This window comes from Camelus bactrianus, chromosome 9 (genome assembly GCF_048773025.1).
Source record: "Camelus bactrianus isolate YW-2024 breed Bactrian camel chromosome 9, ASM4877302v1, whole genome shotgun sequence".
NCBI lineage: Eukaryota > Metazoa > Chordata > Mammalia > Artiodactyla > Camelidae > Camelus > Camelus bactrianus.
The window spans coordinates 50791279-50815135 of NC_133547.1; the positions used below are offsets into that span (position 1 = coordinate 50791279).

At 41.1% G+C, this 23857-nt stretch overlaps 1 protein-coding gene across 1 annotated transcript in view; it reads right to left on the minus strand.

Moving 5' to 3' along the window:
* Positions 1-23857, minus strand: part of CDH13 (cadherin 13) — a 1113397-nt gene that overhangs the window by 1002823 nt on the left and 86717 nt on the right. The window lies entirely within an intron of this gene.

The following is a 23857-nucleotide window of genomic DNA, read 5'->3' on the forward strand; positions in this document are numbered from 1 at the left end:
TTAAATGACTGTGGAGTTGGACTATAATCTCATGCCATATAAAAAACAAATTTACATAGATTCTAAAAAGTTCTAGATATAAAATGTTATACAAAAAAAAGAAAACTAAGAAAATGTGTATCTGTTTATAGCCTAGAGGTGGAAGCTCTTCATACCCAAAAGAGGAACCCTATGTTTTAAAGGAAAAACCAAGTGTATATTTATTCTATACAGATATTAACTACAAAGTACATACTATATAACTATAAACCATAAACTATCTAAACATACCTAAAGATAACATTTTACAAGTTTATAGAGAAACTAAAGACTTGGAAAAATATTTGCAATTCAGATGACAAATAACAGGTTAATATCTATGCTATACAAAGAGCTCTTACAAATTGACAAAGAGAAACAATTCCACAGAAAAGATGAACAAAGGATATGAATAGGCAGTTCACAGAAGAGCAAACCCAAATTACCAATAAACATATGAAAAGATATTCAAACTCACTGGTAGTCAGAGAAATGCAAATTAAAGTAACATAGAGTTATTTCTATATACTACTGTCCCAGGCAAAAATTAAAAAGAGAGCTAAGACCTATTGCTGGTGGGGTTGATGGAAAAGTTCTCTCGTTACTGGTGTAAACATGAAGTGTCTCTGGAAGCCATCTGGATGTATCTATTAATATTAAAAACACACATACCCTTCAATCCAGAAACCTCATTCCTGCTATTCTGTCCTACAAAAACAAAAGCTTCAGTATCTAAAGATAGACAGTTCAAGGACATTTATTATAACATTCTTCAAAGAGGAGAAAATTACTCAAAACAGTAAGTGTTTGTTAATACAGTATATATTAAATTATAGTACAATCATACCATGGAATATTATATTACATTATGCAGCCAAATAAATGAAAAATGAGATTTAGAACAATTTTTTGAGATTAGAACTATTGTAGAGTGCAAGATACAAGGAAGTATGCATATTATAATACCATGTTTTAATAACGAAACAGTTTAAAACCCTATATATATGTGTATAGGTATAGTTATGTAAAATGGATAAATGTATAAAAATATGCAACAGACTATTAGCATGGATTTATAATGTGGGGGAGGGTCATTAGGGTAGAGTGCTGGAGGTGACTAAGGTGGAGTTGGAGAGAGAGATGGCAGAGCAAAACAAGCCCACCTAACAACATCAGCAAACCAGTGTGCATGACATAAGTAGGTTTTTATAAATGTATGTGCTGGACAATAAAAAACTAGCACTTGATACAAGTTACTTCCTAGAGCTCCATCCCTGACAGTAACTTTAATGGTATAATATTACTCAGTCAACAGAGACACAGCCAACTCCCCTCTAGTCTTGTATATGTTATGCATATGCTCACATTTGTTTGCTGATATAAAGAGAAGGGTGTGGAAAGCAGCATACACCTCAGTAGGATGGGATAGGGTGGGAGGACAGACAGAAGGGAGTGTTGATTGGAGGGGAATGGTTACCCTTTATAACGTGTCTAGTTGTGTGGTCCTACTGACTCTCAACAGTTAAATATTCAGGAATTTTGCAAGACGGTTGTTAAATCTAGCTATTATTAAAAATTAAATTATATAAACTTTTAATTAAATAAATTATATTCTTTAAAGGTGTTAAGTAGACAATACTTATCACTTCTTAATTATTTTATTATTTTTACTGTCATCTATGCTCTTGAGGCTATTTATACCTACAGTATCGGTATGGTAGAAATATTGTATTATGGGGTGTGACTGTACATTTCTTGTCAGCTCCATGTTTAGTGACATCACGTTGGTAGTCTGAAATCAGCCATGGTGGGAGTATTTACACCACAAAAATTGGCAAACACTACAAGCCAGATCTCAACTTATGGCTTTGATGATTGTCTAGATTTAAGAAATTGATGGAGAAAATGTTCATAATGTAGATTAAAATTAAAAGTGTTACCAAGGCTATTGCCCTAGAATCATAATCCTGCACCTCCCTGGAATGGAAACCAACTGCTCTTTCCCAAGTTTCAGGAGGAAGGTACAAAGAAAAAATAAGAACTGGTTAGAACAAGCTAGGTCCAAGATGACAGATTTGACTTCTAGTAGACCTTCAGCCTCATTATACATTCATTGTAATACACTAGCATGCTAACTGACGACACCCACCAGCACCATGAAAATTGACAGTTGCCACTAGCCACGACAACAACCGGAAGAAGCTCATACAAGGACTGAAAAGGAGTGTTGCCTCAGTTCTGGATCCAAACCACACCTCTGTTCTCAGATAAGTCATGATTACTCCTCCCTCCCTTTTACCTCAACCCTTATATACATATATATATATATTTTATATATATATATATATATAGTCTCAGCCCAAATCAGGTCAAGTTGATTTGTTTTCTTCATTCTTTCACCTTTGAATAAAGCTTGTGTTGTTTCAGTCTCAGCATTGCTTTCTTTATTGGCTGTGCAAATTTGAGCAGAAAAAGAACCTCCCTGGCCAAGACAAAGGGTCTCAGCTGGGGCTAGGACCTCGGTATGAGTCCAGGCAACCAATTCGGTAAGAAAAGTGGGTGTATCTGTAGCTGTTACAATGTGAATAGCATGGAACATTGGAACATGGAAAATATTCTTTGAGTTATCAAAAATTATTATCTGATTCAGCAAACACGTGCCCCACATCACTGATGAAGAAATGAAGTTCTGACATGTTTTAATTGCTTCACTTTTGTCTTACATAACGTTATAACACTACCTTATTTCTTTGTTAATGTAAATGAAAATATTAACCAGTAGTCAGGTAGAAGTATATTTGTTTGTTAAATACAACCACAGGCTGGCAAAGGATGTAAGAGTTTGGCAAAAATCAGTAAAAACATTCTGTGAAAATCAATTGGCCATATATACATGAAATTTATAGTAAAGGATATTGTATATTTTATTACTATTTGTAAGCTATATGCTATATATTTCTTATATTACTAACTTTATAATAAGTGTTTGTATATATGTTTATTTTATGTATATACATATTGCTTTTCCCAGAAAACTGTCCAACATTTACCAGCATATCACCGGTTGTACCACTTATCATAATAAAAGAAAAATGTTAAATAATTAAATGACTCCCCCACTGGGAAGCCTTCCCTGTTCTCTCAAGTTCTCCCTGTTCAGTGTTCCCAGTGTCCCTCAGGTACCCCTCTGTAAAAAGCAGTTGTCACACTGCCCTGTAAAGCACCTGACTCCTGTAAGTCTTCGCCTACCAGCCTGTAATTCCCTTGGTACAGGGACTGTCGAATCTTCTCTCACACTGCCCCCTTGCACACAGTAGCTGCTCAACACATGAATGAATCAATCAGTTGGAGAAGCAGAATGAGGAAGGGGCACAGGACAAAGGCCCAGACCAGATGCCTGGATTCATATGGAGAAATGTGGGCAGGGCTTTCTGAAAATGCTGGCCTACAGCCCCAGGAGATCAGCAGCAATTGAACCTCCTAAAACTTCTGACTGTAATTCTGCAGCTGAGCTCTTTTTTATGGATTAATTTTATCCACAAAATCCTCAGCTCTTGGATTGTGAATATGCACAAGGATGTTTGCACTCTGTTTTGCTATCTGCTTTCTTTTTTTAATTCTCATTTTCAGGGTCTAAAAGTTACTCCATAAAAGAAGATATAATCTCATATTCTTGACAGAAAATGTCCTGGCTCCTGGTAGGACTTCTTATCTCCTGTTGATGGGTAAACTAAAAACTCAGTAGGCATGATCATCTTGCTCTCTGAGAGCCTGGGTGCAGCAGCCAATCTGGATAACCATGACAGGGAGTAGAGATAGGCTGAAAAATACATTCTTATAGCAAAAAAATAAATGTCTTCATTTTTCCAAGTGAAGGCATTCCTCTCAGCATGAGGGTGTAGTATTGCATGAGAATTCTGAGCATGAGGCTGTCAGACAGAACTGGCCTCAAATTAGCCACTGGCCTTGGGCAGGGTAGTTGACCTTGGTGGACTTACACTTCCTCATCTATAAACTGGAGATTCTGATAGTACTATACATTTGTTTGTTGAAAGAATTAAGTATAGGCTATGAAATGAAAGCATTTGTGCACATAAACACTTGCACACAGATGTTCATAACAGTTTTATGTGTAATAGTCAAATACTACAAACAATTCCAATGGCCACTATCATGTGAATGGATAAACAAATTGTGTTATATTCATACAAAGGCACACTGCTCAGCAACAGAAAGGAATAAGCTATTCATATACACTACAACAAGGACGAATCGCAACATACTTATATTAGGTGAAAAGAGCAATACCAGAAAAAAAGTACATACTGTAAGATTTCATTTGTATCTTCTAGAAAATGCAACTTTAGTGACAGAAAGCATATCACTGGTTGTGTGGAGACAGAACTGGGGACCAGGAGAAAGGAGAATTAAGGAAGGATTAGAAAGGGGCCTAAGGAAACTTTTTGGGGTAATGGATATGTTCACTATCCTGACTGTGATGATGGTTTAATAGGCATATTCATACGTCAAAATTTATCAAATTGTACACTTTACATATGTGCAATTTACTGAATGTCAAAGCAGTTAAAAAAACTATATGGAATAACAGCTGTAAAGTGCTTAGAGCAGTCCCTGATACAGAGTAAAAGGTCAGTAAATGGTGGCTTTTATGATGAAGATGAAGCTGACAATGACAATAATGACAATAATCCTACTGCTGTCACTCTTGGGAGAGAATACTCCTTCTTGCTTGTATCCTTGGAACATCCAAACTCTTTTCTCTTCCTTCATTAACATCTTTGACTACCTAAAGGCCCAGAAGAGTTCTTCTCACCTCCTGGATGGCCCCAAAAGTCATTCTCTTCTATGACTGCCAATATCCTCTGTAGATCAAAACCTTTCTCTTCACTGTACACTAATAGAGAGCCTTGAGTTTAAATTTAAGCAGACATGGGCTGAAATTTGTTTTCTTACTTCCTAACTTGATCAAGCCTCAGTTTTCCAATCTGTCAACTGGGAAAGGTAATAACAGAGATATATATTGGCATGCTCAGAGGAGATAGTGTGAGTAAAGACTTGAGGCTCAGAGAAGAAACACCCAATAATGGTATTTCAATGTCTTATAGTCCATTTCATATTGGTTGGGTTGCTCAGTGGTTACCCTTCTTTTCCTGAGTTCCAAAAAAAGTGAGACATGAGATAAGAGAGTGAAAGATGGAAGCCACCATAGCCTCTTTACTCCCAAACAGGCCTAAATTGGAAGATGCTGCTTAAGATAAAACAAAACCAATTCTTAATCCTAAACCTCAAAACCTGACCAATTTATTTGCATAGTAATGGCAACACTGAACTCAGACAGCCTCCCAACATGAGGACATGAACAGAGTGTTTATGCCTGGAAAAGAGTAGAGAAATTATGCTTTCTGCAGGTAGTTCACTTCCAAGAGAGAAGAGGGAGTTTCTGAGCCAAGAATGCCAAGTTTATTATTCCTAAGCTGTATAGTATAAAAGTCACTTCTCTCTCACCCTTCAATAGTGTGGAATGAGCAGACCGGCAGAGAGAGACCAGGGGTGTTACACTAATGGAGTTTCCTCCAAATAAAGAGGAACATCAGGCATGAGGAATAAACATTCTCCCTTTAAAATACTATTTTCATGCATTGTTTCATGAGCAGGAGTACCACTTGCCCAACTATATCATATCATAATGGCCAAGCACATAGGAAAACTCAGTACGTACTCTGGCTTGCTCCATAAGCCATGGAATCATCATTTCAGAAGTCAGTATGGTGGAAAGGATCTCCTCAGGGTAGCAGCCCCTTCTAAGGAGTCACCTCTGTCTGCACTCCTTCAGAGTCATGGAGCTTACCACACCTCAACTCAACTCACAATCCAGACTGCAACCACTGGCCCAACAGATCATGTAACTGTTACCCGTGACTTCTGGGTCAATATTACATGAGACTGTGTCATCTTCCATACGGAATCCTTTCAAGTAATTGAACAACGTTTTCCATATAACATCTAAGTCTTCTTTGTAGAAGGTTACTTATACTCCATTCTTTAAATCCATTCCCGTGTATCATGGTCTCACACAACTCTTACCCTCCTAATTCTCCTTCAAGGGACACACTCTACACTGTCAATGACCTTCTTAAAATGTTCCACCTTAAGAGCCACAGATGCAGTTATTTAATCAATCTAATAATTACTCGTAAATGAAATCAAATTCCCTAATGGCCACAATTCCTGTGGATGGAACAACACACCTCCCTACAAAGGAATCAAGGCTTCCTTGTATGTTCTTGACAGCAGCTTCCCTCTGTTAATTCCTATTGAACCTGCGGTCAACAAAAGTCCTAAAGTATTCATTCACATTAACTGCTGGCAAGCCAGGGTTTCCCAGTCTTCTACTTGCACTACTGATTCTTTTACTTGGAATTCCACTTCTATTTCATCCTATTACAACTCATCATTTTCAAGAGGTAGCCAGTGTGAGGGAATTAAGAGCACAGGAAGTCATCAGTCAAGACTGAGTACAAGCCTTGATTCCCTGAGCTTCCATTTTCTCACCTATAAAATGGTAATGGTGGTGCCCATGTCTTCAGATTGCTATAAGAACAAAATGAGACCATGGATGTAAATAGATCAGGACAGTGTCTGACACAAAGAAGCAAATAAATAAATATGAACTTCCATCATTACCATGTTAATACATAAATACTATTATGAGAGGACATAGGTAAGAAGTATGTGATACTCGGTACAATCATGATTTAAGAGGAATTTATTTTAACCAACTTAGAAATTACTTTAGAACCATGATATTCAGCATTTTTTGTTATTCTGATTGCATTTTAGGGGGGTATTATATACTCCAGTGTACTTGTGAATTGAGAAATTTACAGATGTCTTAGGGAGACATTCCTTTCAAATGTCAAAGGTCAGCCATTTAAAACCAACCTACCTTCTTTGGGAGTCTATCATTTTTCCATGGTGCCTCACAATCACTGTCAGCAGTTCTATGGTCAAGCCCTTCAATGGCTGGGATGGAACTTCTACGAGACTACAAATTTGGACTCTATAGGGAGCTACCTGCCTCCCCACCCGAATTATATTATTCATACTTGTGATACCCTTTCCTTTCCAGTTTGTAGACACTATTCCTAACTAGATAAAATAGAACCCAAATAGCAGCTATGTGCTGAGCCATCCCCAAGTCATGAATCTCTCTTTCCTTTTCACTCTTCTCTGAACATTTCTCTAGGGACCCTTCTTGTTCAGATTTAGCTTGATTTTCAAGCCCCACACTTTCTGGAGTTTTGCCTTTGTAGTACATTGATACATTAATCAATTTGAATTAGTCAGACCTTTTGATACCCACACCTTTCACTATGTAACTTTGCAGGACCCTCTTATTCTGGGCAGTGCTTCCTGTCTGATTTCTTAACTCTGGGCTCAGCCATGTGATGTGCTATGGCTAATGGGATATTAGGCAAGTATCTCTGCCACTGCTACAAGCACATTTTCCAGCTAGCCTCTGGGACGATGAAAATCATCCCAGTTATGCCAGCCAAGACTATCCTAAATCAACCAACAGTCATTCAACCTCCAGAAGATGAGCATGCCCAGCCAAGATTAGCAGAGCCAATTAGCAGAGCCAGTTAGCTAACCTGTAACCGACCCCAGATACACATGATCCTCCCAGTCAACTGAGTCCACTTGAGATCAGTTAAACCCTTTAGATTTTTAGGCTAAACAAATGTTATTGCCATATGCCAATGATGCTTTATGGTTGGTTGTTACTCAGCATTTTTTGTGGCAATATATAATAAAAACAGTGTCCCCCATATGAACCTACATGAATTGCGTCTGTAAGATTTGAGAATAAAAAAGGTAAGGGAACATTCCTCCATTTCTATCAGATACCCCTCATTTAAGTTTAGGCAGTAAAGAAAGCTTGGTGAGTGACACTCATGGCTTCCTCTGAATGGCTGACATGGTCAAGAGTCTCATAACCTAAGCCCCTGCATGAGTGGAAGCTTGATGATTTCCTTGAATATAAAAAATTATCCAATTCCACTGATAGACATAATCACCAGCCACAAAGCTGACACTCAGTTTGACACCAATACATTCAAAATGGATGGCTTATCTAGTCTCTGTCACCCAGAACCATCTTACCATCACAAGCCTACTTTTGAAATATGAAATCCTGGGAGAATTAAAACTTTCTCTGCAGCTTGGATTTTTTTTCTTTTACAGAGAGTTATTTTAAATGCCCCCAAACTTGTATGGGTGTGCCAATCGGCCACATTTAATTGGCCAGACCGTGGGCCTCAGCGATGCAGCACTCTCCAGAAAATTAAACATAGACATGATTGTTAGTTTGCTCTGTTATTGTGGCTACAGAATGGCAAACCAATCTGTTGAAACTGAAAAATCCAGCCGCTCAATTATCTATCAGGCCTACACAGCTAAACACCCCATAAGTAGGGGTTTTTTTCTCCCTGCTTAGCTGTGGCATATTTTGATTGAAATATTGCTTGCTTGGCTTTGTGTATGCCAAGACTCAAGGTCCTTCTAATAGCATGCCAGTTCCTTAGAGATAAGTTGGTCTTAACAGATATATACATTCATTCATTCACTTAACCTGTAACCATTTATCACATACCTACTCTGTGCCAGAAACTGTTAGGTGCAGGGCATAAGGAAAAGTTAAATAAAAATTAGTTAAATAAACAATTAGTAAGACATCAAGGCAGGAAGAGAAGCTATGTTTCTGACTCTAAAGCAATGCTTCTCAACTGGAAGCAATTTTTCCCTGCCTGGTCAGGGGATATTTGTTAATGTGTGCAGACATTTTTTGGTAATCATGACTGGAAAGGTAGGTACTACTGGAATCTAGTGGATAAAGGTTAGGCACACTTTTAAGCATCTTATAATGCACACAACAGCCCTCACAAAAAAAGGATTATCCAGCCCAAAATGTTAATAGTGTGGAAACTGAGAAACTCTGCTCTAAAGCCACATACTGGACTAGTTTCTTTGAAACCAAAGTTTCCGTCTAATCCATCATTGTATCTTTAGCCCCAGCACAGGGCCCAGCCCAGGCAGGTACCCCATAAGTGCTTCCTGGCTGATGGATGTATAGATGGATGGATGAATCTCACATTTATAGATGGTATCAACAGATGTATATGATGGGCACTGAATAACTTACTTAGGCCATCAGAAATTTAACAGATGGCTCAACTTTCCAACCTAGAATTTAGGTGGTTCCAAGAAGGAAACAACTGGCAATTTTAACATGAATTACACAGGACCTGGTGGATTGTGCTCAGTGATGAATTCAATGCCCCAGAAAATCCCACATTTTTGGCCTTAGCCTTTTTCCTAGTGCCTCCTTTAATTCAAATAAGATGTGCTGAGCTGTTTCTTCAAGTCTTCCTGGCCTGAAATGAAGATAATCTGTCTTCTTTTATTTCTTAACTACTGGAAATAAGAGTGAATTCATCATATCCAACATTTTGTAGATTCATTTGGCCAATTATTCTACTTTGGGTCTGAACTCATCCCTAGTAATGTACAATCTGTTTTACATGTTAATTTTTAATGGTGTGATTTTGGCTTGTCCTTCAAATGAGTTAAGTAGAAACATTGATTTATTTTTATCCCTTTCATCAATGTCAGGGAACAGAATAAATTACTCAAGAACATGTTCTCTTGCTTTTGCTTCTCCTCCATGAGAGATTATGAAGATAAATGCCCAAGGGTTGATTTTTACTCTAACAGACTGGTTGTGCACCCCAGTTATGAATGAGGTACAGAGTTTATGCTATGGAATGAGTTATTCCAAGGCCAGCTGGACCCTGGCCCTGCCTTTTGGGAGGCCACAGTAAGGAGGGGTTCCATGGACGAAGTGAGGTGCTAGCAGCTGCAACTGGTGTCTAGGATGGAGGCTTAGGTAGGATCCTGAAAATTGTTGACCATGTGTATGTTTCTCAGTGGATTGTATGATCCTTGGGACAGAATTTTAATAAATGAGCTTCCCCTAACAACCTTAAATTTGGCCCTTTACTCTAAATCTTCCAAGGAGAATCACATATTGGAGGAAGTGCTTAGAAAATCCTTCCTCTTTAAGATTTAGATGAAATGTGTGAGTTTTGCTAGCACAGGTCTGGCTAGCCAAGTTCAGTTGTCCAATTGCCTGCCTGACCCCCTAAGGCTGTGTGCTATACTTCAATAGTATAGTGTTTGAAAACCCACCAAACAACTGTCATCACAACTGCTCTGATGAGCCAGATAGACTTGGCCAAAGTTAAAAGAGGTGAAAAGAAAGATCCCTTTGTTCAACAAACACCTACTCTGCCAGGCAGGATACCAGGTACAGATGACACCAAGCACCAGATTTACACATTCACTACTTTCAAGTCACTCCAGTCCACTGTGAGAGAAGGGTATAGGTTTGTTTTGGTTTTGAGCCCCTGCTTCATTTCTGTAATTCTTTAAAATCCAAAGAGATGCTGACCTCTTTGACTATTTTTTTTCCTTTCCCCATTTTGGCTACTTTTACATTTCCTCTCCCTTTCTCCACATTTCTGCTGTCATCCTTGAAAAGGCACAAATAAGAAGTCTGGAGGCAGGAGGCTGCCAATGTTGGTTCATGGGTCACTATCAATCAAGGTAAGGATTCTCTGAGGTTCTCATTCTCTTTTCTTATGCTCATTGCTTCATGTTGCAGAATGGCTGCAGGAGGTCCAGGTATCACCTCTACAGGACACAGGAAGAAAACAGAGAGGCAAAGGCTGATGGTCTTTTCCAACGTCTTTTAATAAAGAACAGAAAAGCTTTCTGGAAAGCCCTACCATACAGGTTTTGGCTCGTATCTAGTTGTTCAAAACACTGGCACATGGCTACCTCTAGCTAGAAGGTGGCATAAAGGAAAGAGCTGTGGATGGCGTCAGCCAACTAAGCAAAAGGGCCTGTCAAGCGGTTCACCTGGAAAATATTGCTGAAGAAATGGACACTCATAAAGAAAGTCTTTATGAAATTTAAGGGCTATGAATAAGTCCTTGAAATCAGGTATTTGGGAAACTATAGAATTATATTGCCTTGAATGCTTTCCATATATCATCAGAATTGATCATTTCATCAAGTCTATGGCTTAAATGTAATTGTTAGTACCATTTCACAGACAAAGAAACTGAGGTACAAAGAGGTAAAGAGACTAGTCCAAGGTTATTTTAGTCAGGAAAAGCAGAGTCAGAGCTGTATCCTAGATCTTTAAAAATATTTATGTACCTAATTCTCTTTCTTAATTCTGCCCTTGAGCACAAATGTGCACAATTAAAACTCACTGAAGCATGAAGTTTGTATACACATACCAAGCAGCAGTGGGGAAGTGTAGTAGACACATTTCCAGAGCAAGTAAGCTTTAAACCAAGAATTCCAGGATAGTTGAAAGGCTAATTCATCATTCACTCATCATTCACATCACTCACTCATCAATAGAGCACCTACTGGATTCCCTCCCTAGGCTGAGGCCAGATGAGGAAGACACAGCTCCTTTTCCCTGCAGCTTCTTGTCTAGACATGGAAATGGACAAGCGGTCATGCAGAGTGTGATGGGCTGCAAGAGAGGGACATACAGGGGACCATGTGAGTCCACTGAGGCTTCCTTCATCCAGGTCCTTCTGCAAACAGAGCCTGGAGCAAAAAGCAAAAGATTACTTGGGATACGCAAGCCCAGGGGATAAGGGTGAGAAAGAAAAGGGAAGTGAAGTAAGGGAAAAAGTAATATGAGGCAATGCAGGCCTACACTGGCCAGGGATACACAGTGAGCCTCAAAGAGCCATCACAAGCTGTGGTTGGCTGAATAATGGCTCCCAAAGATGTCCATATCCTAGTCCCCAGGCCTGTGAATATGTTATCTGAAAAAGCAAAAGTGATTTTATAGGTATGAATCAGCCAAGGATCTTGGGAAGGGTCATGGATGATTTTCATGGGTCCAGTGGAATCACAGAAGTCCTTATAAGACAGAGGCAGGAGTGTCTGAGTCAGAGAAGGCGATGTGGCAACAGAAGCAAAGATCAGAGTGACATGGGGGCCATGAGCCAGGGAGGCAGGAGCCTCTAGGAGCTGAAAAAGGCAAAGAAATGGGTTTTCCCCAGAGCCTCCAGAAGGAATGCAGCCCTGCCAACCCATTTTATATTTACAACCTCCAGATTTGTAAGGGAATAAATTTACATTGCTTTAAGCCATTAAGCAATGGTAATTTGTTACAGAAGCAATAGGAATCTAATACACAGGTCTCTTAGCAGGTGTGTTCACTTGGAACCCAAGAGTTTTCTAGAAGGATTTTATGGAATGGAGTTCACAGAGAAGGAAAAGGAGCAGGAATATATCTGTCCAGTTGCTTCTGAATATCTCTCATTTCCTACTCATCAAAGTGCACCTCTTGGGGTGCTAACTCTCCCGCCTTTCCAGTTTTCATCTTAAAGATCTTTGGCAGCTGCTAAAAATCCATATCCCATGCCCACAGTAGCTCATTCTCAGCAACACTGCCAAACGGCTGACTAAGCAAGGAGAGGTAGCCCTGGCAATCTGAGAAGTATCCAAAACTGAGGGTGCCTAACTCTGCTTGAGGAGAAAATCATATAAACATTCACCCAGCTCCTTCTACAGACTGGTGTCATTTACAGGGAAGAACTTTGCCTCTGCCTACCTAGCATCCAATCCCTAGTTCTTTGACTAACCATACTATTTTCTTGGCAAACCACTCTACTTAACCCTATCTGTGTCCCAAAGTAGGCTGACATCCACACTTATTCCAGGAGGAGGAACAGCCTGGGCTCTGCTAAGCAACTGACAGTGGCTCAGAAATAAGCATCACCCCAAGCCTGGGCAGTCAGCACATTGCATCTCCCTGGCCATAGTGACTGGTTCAGGGTAATGCCCATGACCCAGTCAGTTCAGTGGGTCACGGTTTTGGAAATACATCATTTTTTTACTCTACTGGAACTGAGAACATGTCAGCCTGGAATTTCCCAGGGCTACCATATGGACATGAAGTCAACATGAAGGGGAGGAAAGGGGATACCCTAGGATACCAGTTGGCCTTCTGCATCCAACCATACCTGAACTTGGAGGGATTTTACATGTATGTGGTCCAATACATTCTCCATTTTAACTCAAGTCAGCTTGAGGAGGTTTGTCTTTTGAAAGATTCCCAATACAATACTTCCTCAGGGACACATTTTCACTTGCTTCCAACAGGAAGCCCTCATGCTGATTTAGATGCTTCCAGAGACTGGAGTAGTTAGGAAAGCTAGAGGCAGGTCAGAGAGGGGCAGTGGCCAGGAACTTCTTAAGGACTTACAAGTCCTAAAGAAGAATCCCAGCTATCACTTGACCCAGTATCTGCTGTGCCTGGATCCTTTCCCTAATGCTACTAAATGTATCCTAACCTCACCATGGCCCTGGCCATGGCCACCTCAGTAGGCATCCTTGTATAGTTGTTCTTTGTTCAGTTACACCCCTTATTACAGAACAGGAAGGCAGCTTATAATCTATTTCTTGGATGTGAACTACTCAACTGCTGATGGGAGGGATGTCTGACCTATTTGCACTGTCCAGCCTTTGACGCAGTGATTCTAATGATTAGATGTGGCCAATTCCAGCCTCCATGAAATAGAAAATTGCTGCAATTGTCAACAACAGGTCTGGCTCAGGCTGAATCCAGCATACCTACAGTCCCAAGCATAAAGCCCTCTTTCAACTCCCACAGTCCCTGTTCTGAAATCAGGACACAACTCTCAGAATGAAGAAAAAGGCCATTTTCAAGGCAGTAATTGCATAATATACAAGATGTAACAAAAAGGAAACCCTCGAGCTCCATTACTTTGAAGGGTCTGTCAGTGTTTTCATTATAGTCCATTTTCTGCAGTGATTTATCTTCAGTCATGAAGCTAGGCTGACAGCTGGGGCTTAGCACCCACAGGCCCAGCCCAGGAGAACACTATGGAGTTTAATTTAGTTGGAATTGTTTGGCCAGCTCCTTGCTGAGGATTTGCAAACTATGAATTAGGTCCAGGTTTGGGTCCTCTGGCACTTTTGTGGCAATTCTTGTTCGAAGCATCCTCAGCAGCTAGCCTGCAACTTGTGATTTCCTGACGGGATGAACTATCCGAGGTGAGGAACAAAAGCAGGAGAATCGTTTTTTTATGCTCTTCAAAGGGTTGTTTTTCAGGGGCAGGAGAGGGGACTTAACAGTTGTAATCCATGAATATAACTTCTGCTTCTTTTCAAGTTAAAAAAAAAGATATCATTTAAACTCATATAATCATTTAAAAGTTATCTCCTGTCTCCTCTCTGTATGGTCCTCACATGACCCTTGTTTTCAGTGTCAGGCACAGGCTTTGGGTTCTCCTGGGGGAGATGGGACATGATCTGCAATACCCCCAGCCCCAACAGAGGTTATCTGTCTCCTCGTACAGAAAGTCCCAGAGCCTAATCCTTGGAACAGCAAAGCCAAGACTTAGAAATTAAGGCCAGAATGAACCCTAGGAATAGTTCCTTGGTGGGCCAATGCCCAGTCTGGAGCCTGGTGCTCAGTGTGTATCTGGATTCCAGCATGGAATTTAGAATCCAACCCCAAACTCAGAATTCTCTTTCTAGAGTCAGGTGGGGGGTGAGGGGTGTGGAAAATCAGCTTTAAAAAGGTCTTTGCTCTGTATTTTATCCCTGGCCCTCTTGGGTGTTAATAGCTGAGCAACATATGAACTTTCTACATAGACTGTCTTCTGTAAGTCACAGTCCTGTCCATAAGTCCATGGTGTCCTTAAGTCGTTGTATTCACTCTTACCATCTTTCTCACCATCAATGACATCCATCATTGTCAATTTCACCATCATCAGCACCATCACCAGTTGCATCAAGAATATTATCAAGAACTTACTTCAAGGCAGTCTCTGTGCCACATGGTCCATATGTGGTCTCAGTCAATCCCAACTACAAGCCTCCGTGTAGGAGTTTTTAATCCTCATTTTACAGTCAAGGAGACTGAGTCTTGAAGAGGCAAGGCAACATGCCCAAGGTTACCAAGCTGGGAAGCCAGGACAAACTGACCCAATGCTCAAGTTCTGGATCACTATGGAACACTACCTATCAACACAGCATGGGATTCCCAGGAAGCTGACTCAGAGATAGTGTTTGAAGGTCAGCATGTATGTTACGGGGTGTCCCTGGGATCAAAACCTGTGGAAGGGACAGGAAGGAAGCAGGAGTGGGCAGAGGGAAAGTCAGACTCTGACACAGGACCAATCACAGCAGTGGCTCACCTCCACAGGGTGCTCTGGAGCTAGAATGGTCTGCCTGTGACATTGCCCTGTCTTGGGCTAGGACAACTGTGTCTCTATATCCTGTACAAGTTTCTTATGGCTGCAGTAACAAATAACCATAAATTCAGTGGCTTAAAACAACACAGATTTATTCTTGTACAGTTCTGGAGGTCAGAAGTCTGAAATGGGTCTTACAGGTCTAAGATCAAGGTGTCAGCACAGCTGTGTTCCTTCTGGAGGTACTAGGAAAGAATCTGCTCACTTATCTTTCCAGCTTCTAGAGGCTGCCTGAATTCCTTGGCTTGGGCCCCTTCCTCCATCTTCAAGATGCATCACTTCTACCTCTGCTTCTGTCATCACATTCCCTCTCAGACTCTGGTCCTCCTGCCTCCCTCTTACAAGGCCCCTTGTGATAACATTTAGGATCCACCTGGATAATCCAGGATAATCTATCCATCTAAGACCCTTAACATAATCACATTTTCAAAGTCCCTTTTGCCAGGTCAGGTAACAGAGTCACAGGTTCCAAATGTGGACATCTGGTAGGGCCATTACTCAGCTTGCCACATGCTCCCTCAATCCCTCACTGACTGTGGGTCTTCCAGCTGAGGCAATCCCTGAAGAAGGCTGACAACTGAAAACCATATGCTGACCACACAGCTGAGGCCACAAGTCCTTCCTGAAGGGTACTGGGGGATCTGCATGTCTATCACACATCTTCAGAAAAATCAGGGTCAACCCAACCCAGATGACCCCTCTTTCTGCTTTAAAGACCTGCATTTGTCCAGCTTTGAATCTCAGCTCTAAATTCCATCTCAGACTCTGTTACCAGGATCTGCTTTCATCTTCCTCTTCCGTGAATCATAATACTCTGATTTTATATTTATGACCAACTGTTTAAAGTACCTCTTGAGCGTCTGACCACAGCTCAATTGTCCATTACTGCAATAATCATCTGTTTCTTTGTATTCAGAAAGCAGCACAGATTATGAAATGCAAAGACTGCTTTTGGCATTGAGCAGTTGTGTTTTGGGGGGCATTTCTCCCCCTGCTATAAATGTGTTACACTGAAGCATATTTCTATCCATCTGCAGCTCTGCCATATTGCAGGTAACTGTGAACAAAACAAGCAACAAAACTGCAAAAGGGCTGCTGCCATTTCCTATACATCGACTCTCAGTTACCTGTGCTAATGGCATAGACTCCTCTTCTTAAGTGCAACCATTACTCCCAAGCAGCACCTATGACCTAGAGGCCCATACAAAAGCCAAGAGGGAATGTAAGAAATAGCCAGGGGGGGTGTTTTATTTTTTTTTAAAAAAGAGTCATACACTCACACCTTGTCCTCTGATCTTGCCTTCTGAAAGTTACCCTTTCTAAGCTGTACTTCTTATAGAATGAGTGATAAACACCAAACCACTCATTAGGGTGGACACTGAAGTGCTAACCCATCACTCTATGTGATTCTTGAGAGTCTGTCAGCAGAGAGAACCCTACCTCAGTGGGCTGACTGCCAGAGGCCTAGGGGTCTGGAAGCCACCAAATCATTCTCTCTCTCTCTCTTTCTCCCACTCTCACACCCAAGTTGCTAAGCTGTCAGGATGTAAGCTCAGGGCTTCTTGTGGCCAACATGTCTGTCTGCTCAGGAGATGGAGATAATTGGGGTCTTGATATCTTTATTGAACCCCTGTATCCAATCACACCTGAAGGTAAGACATAAAATCTTTTTCAGTTATATGAGCTAATACATGCTTCTTCAAATATAATTATTTGTAATGGGTTTCTACCACATGATATTATTGAAAGTGACATTAATTTTTTTGCATTTCCTTCTATATGTTCCTCAGTAGCCTCAAAGTCAACATGCTCCAAAGTAAATTCAGCATCTTGCTGTCCCTACACCTACATCTCCTAACTTTGCTGTTTTTCCCCCCAATACTTACATTTTCTACAGCCCCTACTCTCCAGGTCCTTGCATACCCTTAAAACCTCTTTCCTTCAAGCCACCCATCTCTCATTGCCTTCCCTTTGTTCTGGTCTGAATGGCTCTCTCCATGGTACCGCAGTAGCCTCCTGCATCTACCCCTGCTTCTTGCATCCTTACCTGATGCTTCTTCCCAAATGCTGATTTCACCAGGCCCATCTCTTATGCAGAAACCCTCTATGGTCCCATGAAATCAATATAGGCCCCAAACATCCTTGCTTTACATCCAAAGTGACGATGTAACACACAGATTAGATTTTAGCTCCAGACTAAGACTCAAGTCTTAGCTCTGCCACTCCTTAGCTGTGTGACTTTGATCAAGTTACTAAACCTCTTTGACTCTTGTATTCCCCATTAGAAAATGTAAATAATAGGACCTACCTCTTGTGGTTGTGGTGAGAATTAAACAAATTACTATGCATTAAACACTCAGCACAGAGACTGAGGCAGCAGTACCCAACATTTAATTCAAGAAGTACTTATTGAACACCTGCTATGTGCCAGGCACCATTCTTGTGACTATATACACACACAGACACACGCACACACACATGCAAACACAGAAGCAGAGTTTGAGCTTCAATTCCCATCTAATCAATGCCTTCATTTATTCATTCAGCAAACCTGGGCTGGGGCTTCCTGCTTGCAGCATAATGCTGGAGACTGAGATAGAGTAGTGAACAACCACATACAGCCACTGACTTCAAGAAATTCCTGTCCAGCAGGGGAGACACATGACATATAAACAGACTATTTCAAATGCCATCAGATTCTGTCCTGTCACAGCCCATAACTGGAGCTTCTAGGAACCTTTGTGTCTAAAATCCTATGATATTACAAAGAAAGTTAATTTTTCTTCTCTAGAAATAGAAACAAGAAACCCTGTGGAATAGAGTAAAGAGAAATAACTAAATTCCCCCTCCATTACCCGAGTCCCGCTTTTGACAATGTCCTTCCAGCATCCTGCCCAATGAGACAAACTCTAAGCCCAACCTCCAGGGGTTGATGCATATTGTCACTATGGCAATGACTCCATAAAGGGAGTGAAGCAGAATCTACAAAACAACTTTGAGGAGAGAAGCTTGTCCTTACAGTCCCCTCACTGTCCACTTCACCAGAACCTGTTGCTTCAAGCTCCAGGGCTTTAATGACAGTCTCCAAAGAAGAGTGGTCAAGACCTTGGCAAACCACTGAACACCCGACCATTTTCCACAGCTTCCCCCGCCTGCTCCAGGCCACTGGTCAGGAGTAACGCTCGTTACAGAGAGATGTGGGAGCAAAAGACATTCTAACAGTATATTAGATATTCACAAACAGCAGTGTGAAAAGAATAAAGGCAGGTGCAATTCTCAGCCCTAGGTCTAAAGACCTTGGTAACATGGGCTTCCCTGAATGAATAACATGTTCTTTTCAGTGACACAGTATGAATCTATGGACAGAGAATAAATCTCAAGCATATAGGAACCAGGCTTGAAGCATCACCTAACTTATCTCATGCGTGTGGCTTTGAGCCAGTCACTTCATCTCTCTAAGCTGTTCTTTACCTAATGAGGGAGTTGGACTACTCCAGGGATGGAAAATAGTTGTTACATATTAATCCCCTCCCAACTACTATGCCTGTGACAGACATCACTAATCAATCACTGTACACTTTCCTCTTAAGCCTAAGCAAAACCTCTGAATCCTCCACACAGTGCTCTGGAAGCTGCTGCAGCTCCACTATTTGGCTGTTGCTGCCAAGTTATATCAGTATTGTTTTCTATTTTTAGAGGAGTCAGTGATTTTTCAAACTGTATTTGGGAGCTTCGAGAGAGCCTCCCCAGAGCTACTTTGAGGAGAAGGGAACAGGACAAGGAAGTCTCCAGGTTGTCAAAACTCTACTTCATCCAGAGCTTTGGTCTGCTTTACATAGTGGATTTCTCATCAAATTTCACCTGAACAAAGTAATGCCTCACTAAAATACCAAAATTTGCTAGGGCTGCTGAAACAAAGTACCTCAAACTGAGTGCCTCAAACAGCAGAAATATATTGCCTCACAATTCTGGAGGCCCAATGTCCAAGACCAAGGTGTTGTAGGATTGGTTTCTTCTGAGGGCCATGGGAAGGGATCTGTTTCAGGTCTCTGCCCTAGATTCTGGTGGTTTCTTGACAATATCTGGCATTTCTTGGCTTACAGGAGCATCACCCCAATCTCTACCTTTATCTTCACATGGCATTCTCACTATGTAGTTTCTCTGTATCTAAATTTCCCCTTTTTATGAGAACATCAGTCATATCAGATTAGGGTCCACCCTATGGCTTCACTTTAATTTGATTACCTCTGTGAAGATCCTATCTCCAAATAAAGCCATAATCTGAGGTACTGGGTGGTCAGGATTTCAAAATGTAAATGTGGGAGGGACACAATCTAACCCACAACACTCTCTCTGTCCTCTGGTCCTCCAAATTCATACCCTTCTCATATGTAAAATACATTTACCCCACCCCAGCTGCCCCCAAATTCTTAACCCATTCTAGCATCAACTCGAAGTCTAAATTCTCATCTAAATCTCATCTAAATCAGGTATCAGGGAATGATACATCCTGGGGTAAAATTCCTCTCTATTTGAAACCTGCAAAACCAAAGAGTTACTTTAAGCTTCTAAAACACAGTAATGGGACAGGCATAGGACAGACACAGTGTCCTGGGCATAGTCAAGTTTTCTCTCTGGAGTCTGTAAATCCTGGTATCTGCTTTCACGTGCGTGGTTTCCTAATGGGACCATGCCTCTGCTTTGTATACTATCAAACTTCTTTAAGGAAATCCAGGTTCATACATCTGTTCCCCACAGGTCAGATTAGAGGTCAAATCCTCCCTAATGTCCTGATAACATAAGAAATCTTGATAATCAAACACATAGCAAATAATGAAGCAGCAAACATATTTCTTGATACCCTAGTAACTGGATCCTCACGCCTTTCTTGCTTTTAGCTTTCTGTCTGGAAAAAAGTAATAAAAGAGGCAATTCTGATTTTTTTTCTTTCTTGCTAGTTCTATGAAGATCAAATATATGAAACAATAATCCCACTCTGTATGACTTGACATGGAGCTGTCCCTGTGAGTTCCTAGGCTCATGCTGGTCTCCTTGTGGATAGAATGGCCCTGGAATTCACTGTCTTGGAGCACACTGTGATGGGAAGAGTCCTTGAAGATCAACAACTTTCAACAGAGACTCAAGAGCCTTTTGCTCTAGTTGGATAATGCACTTAGGATTTTAATCAACCTTAACGTGTGGATTTTATACATTATTCAAGAACTCTACCAGCACCACACAGATCCTCCTGTTGACAAACACTCCGTTAGAAGCCTGGGTTGTCTCAGTGCAGCTCCGGGACCCTGTTGGTATGCAAGACAGCAGTTCCCAGAAGGGCTGAAGTCAACACTTATTTGTGCTCGAGCCAGATCTTTGGAAATTGGACATTTTCTGTTCTAAAGAAAACTCCCCAAGTTGCTCCCTATGCTTCAGCATTAATATCAGCCTTGATGTAAATGTTGACTTTTATGGTGATAGAAAAGGACGTGTGTGAGAAAATAGCTCTGGGCAGGGGTGGAGAAATGCCCCAAGGGGCCCATTGCTCCCATTGCTTTGTGGGACAGGAGCCCAGTGAGACAGCGACTAAGTCAGAAGTACCAATTTCTGCCTGAGACAGTGGCATCCTAATGAGCTCTAATTGACAGCTGGCTCTCAGCCTCCCTAGGCTCTTTCAGGCCTCCAGGCTGCAGGGTGCGATAACCATCAGAGATAGATAAGGACAGCACAGTCCATGATGTCTACCAGGGAGCAACTTAGTAAGGCATGGGGTGCCTAGGAATAGGAGTCCAGGCGCTGGCAAACCCAGGGGGTTGTAATTCCACCCATTAACGTCAGTACCATGATGGATAAATCACTTCACTTCCTCTAGCCTCGTTTGCTTTGTAAATGAAAAGGGGAAATGGGAGCAGTAGTTGTACTTACTTTCTGACTATTTGGGGAATTAAATGTGATAGTGTGCCTAAGGCACTTTGCCCTGTGCGTGTTGTATAGGACATGTCCAATCAATGTAGACCTTCGAGGGCCCAAGAAATCTGCATGCCCCAGAGGCAATAATAACCACAATTTCAATAGCTATTATTATAACAACTTCCTGCAGGCACAGAAAATGCAATTAGCAGAAATAATGATAATCTTAATGGTAAGAATAATTATGGCAAAACAGCTAGCATACATTGATCCAGATCCTATACTAAGTACTTTACAAGCCTTAACTCATTGAATGCTCACCTTTATGAAACGGGTACTGACAGATGGAGAGGTGAAGCAATAAGCACCAAGTCACAAAGTCAGACCTGAATCTGAATCCAGGCCCCTTGCACCATGTCACAAAAGAAAAGGGCAGCACGTTATTTAACTTCTCTGTATTTCAGCTTTAATTGAAGGTGATAATTCCTGTCTCAGAGGTGACTGTGGAAATCAAATTGGATATTGCATTTAAGGAAGATGCTTTAAGCATACAGAGATCTGGATAGGAAGTTGGGTATTTTCTGTCAAACCTACCAGCACAAGCCCTCCATGTATCCATTGGAGATACTGTGTTCATGCAGCCAAGAAATTCATGGCAGCCCCTAGGAGGAGTCTGCCCTTCAGAGGGGAATAAAAGAAGCCAGAGGATCTACATCCTAGACAAGGAAACAGTGTCAGTCCCAAGCAATCTAGATTTTCCTACTAAACCAGAGAGATGGTGTAGCAGGTACAATGACCACCCAAAGGTATTCAAGTTCTAACCTCCTGAGAACATGTTATTTTACATGGCAAAGGGGACTTTGTAGATGTTATTAAATTAAGGATCTTGAGACAAGGAGATTACCCTGGATTATCCAGGTGGGCCCAGTGTCATCACAAGGTCCTTACAAGAGGGAGGCAGAAGGGTCAAAGTCAGCGAAGGAAATGAGACTACAGAAACTGAAGTCAGGGAGAGATATGAAGATGCTACAATGCTAGCTTTGAAGATTAAGAAAGGTGCCAGGAGCCAAGGAATGCAAGTGGCCTCTAGAAGCTAAAAAGACAGGAAAGGAATTTTCCTCCAGAATATCCAGAAGGAACTGCTGATCCATTTTAGACTTCTGACTTCTAAAATTTTAAGAAAATAAATTTGTGTTTTCCTAAGCCACCAAGTCTGTGATAATTTGTTGCAGCAGCAATAGGAAACTAGTACACTCTGCATCTACTACAAAGCTGAACATACTTCCGACAAAGCTCCAAACAGCATAGGGAAAGAGAAGGACAAATCCCCTTTCTGTTGTGCCATTGTGAGAAATCATCATACATCTGGGCTTTAAAACAGATTTGTTTTGTTCAAATCTTGTTGTTAAATATTCAGAAGGAAAAGAGACATGACACCATTCAAAAAAAAAGTCAGCACTTTGCATTTGCGGAAAGTTAAACTGTAAACAGTATGATATGAAATCTTTGTAAAATTTGAATTGATAGACATGCATACTGAATTATTATTATTATTATTAATATGAAATTTTTAAATGCAGAAGCGAGTTCCCAAAGTGGCATTCTGCAGGCTGTTCCACCACCCACTCATCTTTGGGACCAGAACAAGCAAGAGAAAGCTGGCAGCCAGGGCAGAGAGGAGACCCAGCTTCTCCAAGAACTGGGAATAGCTGAGATCGTCTCAAAACAGGTCACATCGGACGATGAAGCATGAATCACTGAGCAAATGTGCAATAGAGAAAAACTGAAAAATAAGCCTAGAGACAGAATGCTAATAGTCTGGCAAATAAGGGGAGACAAGTATTTGAATATTCATGAGCCTTTAATCAGGAGCGTTGGAATGAATACAGAAATGGTCCCATGGTGATATGTGCTCTACAGGAAGGAGAATCCTGCCTAGGAAATGCAAAGAAGTGTGGACCAGACCTGTCCTACTACCCAGAACTCCCAGGACACTGACCAGGATCTTCACAACCTAGTCCGACAGTTTTCTTTCTTCATCTGTCACTCACACTACACCAAATTTGGTCTTTTCTTGCTGCAAAAAGTTTCCACTTTTAGAGCTGGAAAGGGGAAGTTCGGGAAAATACTAATTATGCCTAGAATATCTTCCAAGTTCCAGTCCTGAGCTACATGCTCTGTACATATCCTCATACCTCCACTCCTTCATGTAGATGTAATTATCCCATTTTACAGATGAGGAAACTGAGGCTCAGGGAAATGACTTATTGCCTAAGTCAGAAAGCTAGTCAGTGGCAGAGCTTACATTTGAACAGCTTGTCTGTATCTCAGCAAAACGTATATTCATTCCTCCTCATCAAGCAGAGTCCCCAGGATTCACTCTAGACTTGTATATTCACAAAGTGTACATAAGCATCTGATTCTATTTAAGCGAGAACTTGGTATTTGGGAAGAGGAGTGGCAGAAGTCTGTGGAACAAGGCTCAGCTACACAGAGAAGTGAGTGGCTTAGAGAGGAACTGGGATCAAGAATCC